Here is a 9,056-nt window from a genome sequence, read left to right as displayed (position 1 = left end):
TCCCCTTCTCCTCCTGCCCCCAATCCCTCCCAGCATCAGAGTCTTTCCCAATGAGTCAACTCTTCGCATGAGGTGGCCAAAGTACTGGAGTTTCAGCTTTAGCATCATTCCTTCCAAAGAAATCCCAGGGCTGATCTCCTTCAGAATGGACTGGTTGGATCTCCTTGCAGTCCAAGGGACTCTCAAGAGTAATTTATGTATGCAAATACAAAATGCTTTAAAAAAAAAAAAAAAAATTCTCTGCTGCCTCCAGAGGTGGGGAGAATGCTGGTACTGGAGGGTCCGTTAAGGAAATAAATGCTTGGGAGGATTAAACTATTCTATGTAAAGGAAAGAATGAAGGAGGAGGAGGATGTCAGAGAGAAGCCAGAGACAATGACCAGCCTAGGGACTTCCCTCCTGGTCCAGTGGCTGAGACTCCATACTTTCAACTTAGAGGGCCTGGGTTCCATCCCTGGTGAGGGAACTGATCCCGCATGTTGCAACTAAAAGTCCACAATCTTCACCTAACAAGGGGCTTAGCCGAATAAACAATGACCTGCCAAAACTGATGCAGTAAGAAGGACTAGAAAGAGGAACCCTTTGGGCAGAAGGTTGACAGCTGTTATGTGCTTTGGATTGTATGGTATGAAACCCCTGGCTTCCCCTCAAAATATTCAGTACTGTGGGCCTTGCTTCTCACTGGACTAGAATTCTTTTGAAGGGAAAGAAGAGGTTTTGAACCTACCTCAGAGTTGATGTGAGAGAAAATACAGGCTGAAAACCTAGTAAATGGATTACATGAAAAATTTTTATGGCCAATAAGGGAAGATAGTTACAGTTTTGTTTTGTTTTTTAATTAGGTTACACTTATATAGTACTCTTAATACTATGTAGTGAATTAACACACACTTTCATTTCATTTGATCTTCCCAACTACATTGTGAAGTGGTATCCAAAATTAATAAACAAGTGAACTATAGCTTAAAGAGTTTTATTATTCAAGGATACATAGCTGGTAAGTATTGATTGGTCGTTGCTCAGTGCTGTCCAACTCTTTGCGACCCCATGGACTGTAACCCGCCAGGCTCCCCTGTCCATGAGGTTTTTCAGGCAAGAATACTGGAATGGGTTGCCATTTCCCCCCTCTAGGGGATTTTCCCAACCCAAGGATCCAACGCCCATCTCCTGTGTCTCCTGCATTGGCAGGCAGATTGTTTATCATGGAGCCATCAGGAAAGACCAGTAAATATTGGTAGAAGGGTTGAATTCATGTCTTCCAACAAGTTCAAAGCTTCGTCTATGGGATTTCTCCTTCCACCGGTTGATCAACCACATTTCTTCAGGATTATATCAGTGATATCCCTATTGTGTTTATTTTTAAAGCATTTTGTAAAAGATATACAGGTCCTTTTCACAATTTACTTTCTCTTTAAAAAAAATTTCTACTGGTAGCTTTCTCAATATTGCTGAATAATAGGTTTTTACCACTGAATGGCATCATAATCCTGAGATTGACTTTCTGATATTTAAACCAGAGTTAAAATTTTAATTAAATTTTTTTTTTGAAAAAAAAAAATCTAGATCCTTAGAAAAGTTGCAAGAAATCTGATATATTCTTTGCCATCCATTATTTTTAGATCCTTAGAAAAGTTGCAAGAAATCTCATATTTTCTTCACCTAAATTCATCCATGATTAACATTTTGTCACATTATCTTTGTTTAAATATCATAACATGTATATTTTATTCCTGTTATTATTTTCTATTATTGAACTTGTTAAGAGTAGATTACACATATCATGACTCTTCAAGCCCAGAAACAAGGACATTCTCTTATTTAGTCCTAGTGAAGTGAAGTGAAGGTCTCTCAGTTGTTTCTGACTCTTTGCAACCTCATGGACTATACAGTCCATGGAATTCCCCAGGCCAGAATACTGGAGTGGGTAGCCTTTCCCTTCTCCAGGGGATCTTCCCAACCCAGGGATCGAACCCAGGTCACCCACATTACAGGCAGACTCTTTACCATCTGAGCTACCAGGGAAGCTCAATAATACTGGAGTGGGTAGCTTATCCCTTCACCAGCAGATCTTCCCCACCCAGGAATCAAACTGGTGTCTCCTGCGTTGCAGTTTAGTCCCAGTACAATGATCGAATTCAGGAAATCAAAGTTGACAGAATATTATTGTTTAATATACAAGGTATGCTTATTGTCCCAATGCTTTCCTTCATAGTAACAATTTTCCCCAACTCAGATAAAATCCTGATTACTTGTTGTGTTTAATTGTCCTGTTTCTTTAGTCTCCTCAAGTCTGTGATATTTCTCTCTTGGCTCCAGGGACAGTATCTTTGCTTACCTCCCGTGAGCCTCAGATTTCCCTCTGTGATATTTTTTCTGTCAGGATTCCTTCCCATTCTATTTACTTCCTTGTTACCCTCCCCTGTCCCCTGATCACACTCCACTATTCCTTACCTAGGTAATTCCTATTCATCTTTCAACTCTCTGTCCAAATGTTACTTCCTCAGAGAAAATTTTCTTGATTCCCCTTAGTATATTTTCATTTTCTTTATGACTCTAAGCACATTTCATAATTTATTTTATATATTTGTGATTATTTGTCAATCTGGAATAAATTTTAAAGATAACAATGATAAGAATCAATAATATGTGCCTTCACTATACTGTAACCTCTATGATGTGTCAGATTTTTGCATATAATAGGGCCTGACACAATTTCTTCACTCATTAAACAAATATATTTTGCTCTTCTATAGTATGCCTGGGAGAAGTCAATGGCACCCCACTCCAGTACTCTTGCCTGGAAAATCCCATGGATGGAGGAGCCTGGTGGGCTACAGTCCATGGGGTCACCAAGAGTCAGACACGACTGAGTGACTTCACTTTCACTTTTCACTTTCATGCACTGGAGAAGGAAATGGCAACCCACTCCAGTGTTCTTGCCTGGAGAATCCCAGGGACAGGGGAGCCTGGTGGGCTGCCATCTATGCAGTCGCACAGAGTCAGACACGACTGAAGCAACTTAGCAGCAGCGTAGTATGCCTGATATTCTTCTAGGCTGAATGAATAATTCTTAGTGGAGTATATATTTCAGCTGGGAAGAGATAGTAAACAAGATAAAAGATATGATAGATAATAAAAGATATAATGTGTGTGTTAGTCGCTCAGTTGTGTCTGACTCTTTGCAACCCCATGGACTATAGCCCACCTGGCTCCTCTGACCATGGGATTCTCCAGGCAAGAATACTGGAGTGGGTGGCCATTGCCTTCTCCAAAGATATGAGACAGTGCTAAATGCTGAAAAGGAAGATAAGCAGGAAGGGGTATAGGTATGCTTCTTTGTAGGCATTACAGTTTTAAATAGGTTGGTGGCCACAGAAGAAATCACTGAGTGAGAAGGGGGAATGAGTCATTGAAGATATATGGGGGCAGAGCATATCATGTGGGGGGAAATGAAAGTGCAAAGGCCTGAATTAGGAAGTCAAGCGACATTTTCTCTGAACATAAGGCCTTCCCTGGTGGCTCAGATGGTAAAGAATCTGCCTGCAATGCAGAAGACCCAGGTTTGATCCCTGAGTCAGGAAGATCCCCTGGAAGGGGAAATGACAACCCATTCCAGTATTCTTGCCTGGAGAATTCCATGACAGAGGAGCCTCGTGTGGTAGAGTCCGGAAGTCCTAAAGAGTCGACACAACTGTGTGATTAAAACTAACTAACTAGCACTCTAAATTGAATGAGCAAGGAGGAGAGTATTAAGAAGAGATAAGGTCAGAGAAGAGATGGGGACCAAGTAATGTAGGACCTCATAAACCATTGTAAGTGTTTTCCCTTTTTTTCTTTGTATGATTGTATGTGACACAGGCTTTCCAGGTGTCTCAGTGGTAAAGAATCTGTTTGACAATGGGGAAGATGCAGGTTCTGCCTCTGGGTCAGGAAGATCCCCTGGAGTAGGAAATGGCAACCTGCTCCAGTAGTATCGCCTGGAAAATTCCATGGACAGAGGACCCCTTGTGGGCTGCAGTTCATTGGGTTGCAAAGAGTTGGACATGACTGAGCACACACACACACACACACACACACACACACACACACACGACACAGTCTAATTTACATTTTAATTAGATTCTTCTGACAGTTTTGAAAACAGACTAGGGGAGCTGGTAAGGAAGCAGTTACTAGGATTTACTGTAATCTAGAAAGAAATTGTGGTGACTTGGACTAGGCTGGAAAATAGTCAGAAGCCAGACGTAATTTGAAGGCAGAGTTGATAGAATTAGCCAACACCCTGGACCAGATGAGGTGGGATCTGACAAAGGCAAAGATTTCTCCAAATGTTTTGGCCCAAACAGCTGACATTACTTGAGATAAAGACTCTGGGAGATACAGATTTTGGAAGGAATATCAGGAGGGTATATTTGTACATTTATATTTGAAATGATTATTAGACATCTGTGTTAGCCACTCTTCAAGATGGTCCACAATGGTTCTTAACTCCTGAATATACTCCTTTGTGGGATTCCATCTCAAATTAGATATAGTTAGTTCAGTTCAGTTGCTCAGTTGTGTCTGACTCTTTATGACCCCATGAATCACAGCACACCAGGCCTCCCTGTCCACCAACTCCCGGAGTTGACTCAAACTCATGTCCATTGAGTCGGTGATGCCATCCAGCCATCTCATCCTCTGTTGCCCCCTTCTCCTCCTGCCTCCAATCCCTCCCAGCATCAGGATCTTTTCCAATGAGTCAGCTCTCCCCATCAGATGGCCAAAGTATTGGAGCTTCAGCTTCAACATCAGTCCTTCCAATGAACACCCAGGACTGATCTCCTTTAGGATGGACTGGTTGGATCTCCTTGCAGTCCAAGGGACTCTCAAGAGTCTTCTCCAACACCACAGTTCAAAAGCATCAATTCTTTGGCACTCAGCTTTCTTCACAATCTGACTCTCACATCCATACATGACCACAGGAAAAACCATAGCCTTGACTAGATGGGCCTTTGTTGGCCAAGTAATAGCTCTGCTTTTTAATATGCTATCTAGGTTGGTCATAACTTTCCTTCCAACAAATAAGTGTCTTTTAATTTCATGGCTGCAATCACCATCTGTGGTGATTTTGGAGCCCAAAAAAATAAAGTCTGACTCTGTTTCCATTGTTTCCCCATCTATTAGCCATGAAGTAATGGGACCAGATGCCATGATCTTTATTTTCTGAATGTTGAGCTTTAAGCCAACTTTTTCACTCTCCTCTTTCACTTTCATCAAGAGGCTTTTTAGTTCCTCTTCACTTTCTGCCATAAGGGTGGTATCATCTGCATATCTGAGGTTATTGATATTTCTCCCAGCAATCTTGATTCCAGCTTGTGCTTCTTCCAGCCCAGCATTTCTCATGAGGTACTCTGCATATAAGTTAAATAAGCAGGATGATAATATACAGCCTTGATGTACCTTGACTTTCCTATTTGGAACCAGTCTGTTGTTCCATGTCCAGTTCTAACTGTTGCTTCCTTACCTGCAGATAGGTTTCTCAAGAGGCAGGTAAGGTGGTCTTGTATGCCCATCTCTTTCAGAATTTTCCACAGTTTACTGTGATCCACACAGCCAAAGGCTTTGGCATAGTCAATAAAGCAGAAATAGATGTTTTTCTGGAACTCTTTTCCTTTTCCCATGATCCAGCAGATGTTGACAATTTGATCTCTGGTTCCTCTGCCTTTTCTAAAACCAGCTTGAACATCAGGAAGTTCATGGTTCACATATTGCTGAAGCCTGCCTTGGAGAAGCTTGAGCATTACTTTACTAAAGTGTGAGATGAGTGCAATTGTGCGGTAGTTTGAGCATTCTTTGGCATTGCCTTTCTTTGGGATTGGAATGAAAACTGACCTTTTCCAGTCCTATGGCCACTGCTGAGTTTTCCAAATTTGCTGGCATATTGAGTGCAGCACTTTCACAGCATCATCTTTCAGGATTTGAAATAGCTCAACTGGAATTCCATCACCTCCACTAGCTTTGTTCATAGTGATGCTTTCTAAGGCCCACTTGACTTCACATTCCAAGATGTCTGGCTCTAGGTGAGTGATCACACCATCGTGATTATCTTGGTCATGAAGATCTTTTTTGTTCAGTTCTTCTGTGTATTCTTCCCACCTCTTCTTAATATCTTCTGCTTCTATTAGGTCCATACCATTTCTCTCCTTTATTGTGCCCATCTTTGCATGAAATGTTCCCTTGGTATCTCTAATTTTCTTGAAGAGATCTCTAGTCTTTCCCATTCTGTTGTTTTCCTCTATTTCTTTGCATTGATCGCTGAGGAAGGCTTTCTTATCTCTTCTTTCTATTCTTTGGAACTCTGCATTCAGATGCTTATATCTTTCCTTTTCTCCATCTTTGACTGCGAAGAATAAAATCAATCTGATTTTGGTGTTGACCATCTGATGATGTCCATGTGTAGCGTCTTCTCCTGTGTTGTTGGAAGAGAGTGTTTGTTATGACCAGTGTGTTTTCTTGGCAAAACTCTATTAGCCTTTGCCCTGCTTCATTACATACTCCAAGGCCAAATTTCCCTGTTACTCCAGGTGTTTCTTGACTTCCTACTTTTGCATTCCAGTCCCCTATAATGAAAAGGACATCTTTTTTGGGTGTTAGTTCTAAAAGGTGTTGTAGGTCTTCATAGAACCGTTCAACTTCATCTTCTTCAGTGTTACTGGTTGGGGCATAGGCTTAGATTACCGTGACATTGAGTGGTTTGCCTTGGAAACGAACAGAGATCATTCTGTCGTTTTTGAGATTGCATCCAAGTACTGCATTTCGGACTCTTTTGTTGACCATGATGGCTACTCCATTTCTTCTAAGGGATTCCTGCCCACAGTAGTAGATATAATGATCATCTGAGTTACATTTTCAAATTAGATATAGACTGGTTTATTTGACCACTGGAATATGGCAAAAGTGATTGTATATGACTCCTGAGGCTAAATCATAAAACTCATTAAGCTTTTGTTGTGGTCTTTTAGATTGTTTGCCCTGGGGCAAGCCAGGAGCGTAGGATACTCAAGCAGCCCTATTGAGAGGGGCCGGTGGGAACGAAGCTGAGGTCTCCCACCAGCAAAGTGCACCACTGTTACATGTAAGCAAGCCATCTTGGAAGTGGATCCTCCAGCCCCAGAAGACAGCTGCAACCCTGAAGAATACCTGCCTGCAATTCTCATGAGAGATGATGAGCCAGAACCACAGAGCTAAGCCACTCTGAAGTTCCTGAGACACAGAATTTATATAATAAACGACAACTTTATTTTTGTCATCAGTCAGTTCAGTCTCTCAGTAGTGTCCAACTCTTTGCAACCCCATGGACTGCAGCATGCCAGGCCTTCCTGTCCGTCACCAACTCCTGGAGTTTACTCAAACTCATGTCCATCGAGTCGGTGATGCCATCCAACTATCTCATCTTCTGTTGTCCCCTTCTCCTCCTTCCCTCAAGCTTTCCCAGCATCAGGGTCTTTTCCAATGAGTCAGCTCTTCATATCAGGTGGCCAAAGTATTGAAGTTTCATATTCAACATCAGTCCATCCACCCAGGACTGATCTCCTTTAGGATGGACTGGTTGGATCTCCTTGCAGTCCAAGGTACTCTCAAGAGTCTTCTCCAACACCACAGTTCAAAAGCATCAATTCTTCGGTGCTCAGCTTTCTTTATAGTCCAACTCTCACATCCATACATGACCACTCGAAAAACCATAGCTTTGACTAGATGGACCTTTGTTGGCAAAGTAATGTCTCTGCTTTTAAATATGCTGTCTAGTTTGGTCATAACTTTTTTCTTTCCTTAGTCATATCTCATTGAATTTAAGTTTTTATTGGAGTATAATTGCTTTACAATGTTGTGTTAGTTTGTGCTGTACAACAAAGGGAATCAGATAAATGAATACATATATCCTCTCCTGCTCAGACCTTCCTCACTCCTTCCTGCCCATCTGACCCCTCCTGGTATCACAAAGCACCAAACTGAGCTCCCTGTGCTGTACAACAATCTGCTTTACACATGATAGGGTATATATGTCAATGCTACTCTCTCAATTCATTTTACCCTCCCTTTCCTTCTCTGTGTCCAGAAGTCCTTGCTGCATGTCTGTATCTCTATTTCTGCCCTGCAAATAGGGTCATCAACACTATTTTTCTAGAGTCCATGTATATTGTTTTTCTTTTTCTGACTTACTTCATTTTGTATGACAGAGTCTGGGTTCATCCACATCATTACAAATGACTCAATTTCATTCCTTTTTATGGCTGAGTAATATTCTGCTCGCAAAGAGTCGGACACAACTGAGCGACGGAACTGAACTGAACTGAATGTTCATTGTATGTATATATCATATCTTCTTTACCCATTCATCTATTGATGGACATTTAGGTTGCTTCCATGTCCTGACTATTATAAATAGTGCTGCAATGAACACTGGAGTACATGTATCTTTTTCAGTTATGATTTTCTCAGGGTATATCCTGCCCAGTAGCAGGATAATAAATGACTACTTAATTGCAAGCCCCTAAATTTGGAGTAATCTGTTATGGAGTAGTAGAAAACTAATACATCCCCAAAGTAGAAAGCTGGAATCTAGAGTTTCAGGATTTGGAAGTTTGGTAAACTTCACAATATAGATGGAGGACCTCCCTGGTGGCCCAGTGGTTAAGAATCTGCCTGCTAATGCAGTGGGCTTGGGTTCAACCCCAGAAGCCTGGGAGCAACTAAGCCCGTGTGCCACAGCTACTAAACACTCATTCTAGATCCTGCAAGTCTCAGCTACTGAGCCGAGTGCTGCAACTCCTGAAGCTCATGTGCCCTGGAGCGTGTGTTCCGAAACAAGAGAAGTCACCACAATGAGAAGCCCACGTTCTACAATGAAGAGTTGCACCCACTCGCAGCAACTAAAGAAAGGCCATGCACACAAAATACATAATAAATAAATAATTTTAAAAAAGAATATAGATGAATTTCAAAGCTGTAAGGCTAGATGAGATAGCTAAACGTTTGGATGAAGATAGAAAAAAGGAAAGTCAAGATCTAAACCC

General features: G+C 41.5%; 1 protein-coding gene across 1 annotated transcript in view; it reads right to left on the bottom strand.

Annotated features, from left to right (window-relative positions):
- LOC105004595 (collagen alpha-1(X) chain-like) overlaps positions 1 to 9,056 on the bottom strand; it is a 21,734-nt gene that overhangs the window by 477 nt on the left and 12,201 nt on the right. The window lies entirely within an intron of this gene.

Source organism: Bison bison, unplaced genomic scaffold (assembly GCF_000754665.1).
Source record: "Bison bison bison isolate TAMUID 2011002044 unplaced genomic scaffold, Bison_UMD1.0 scf7180017858048, whole genome shotgun sequence".
Taxonomy (NCBI): Eukaryota; Metazoa; Chordata; class Mammalia; order Artiodactyla; family Bovidae; genus Bison; species Bison bison.
The sequence above is the reverse complement of the archived record's forward strand: the minus strand, read 5'-3'. Positions and strand labels throughout refer to the sequence as shown.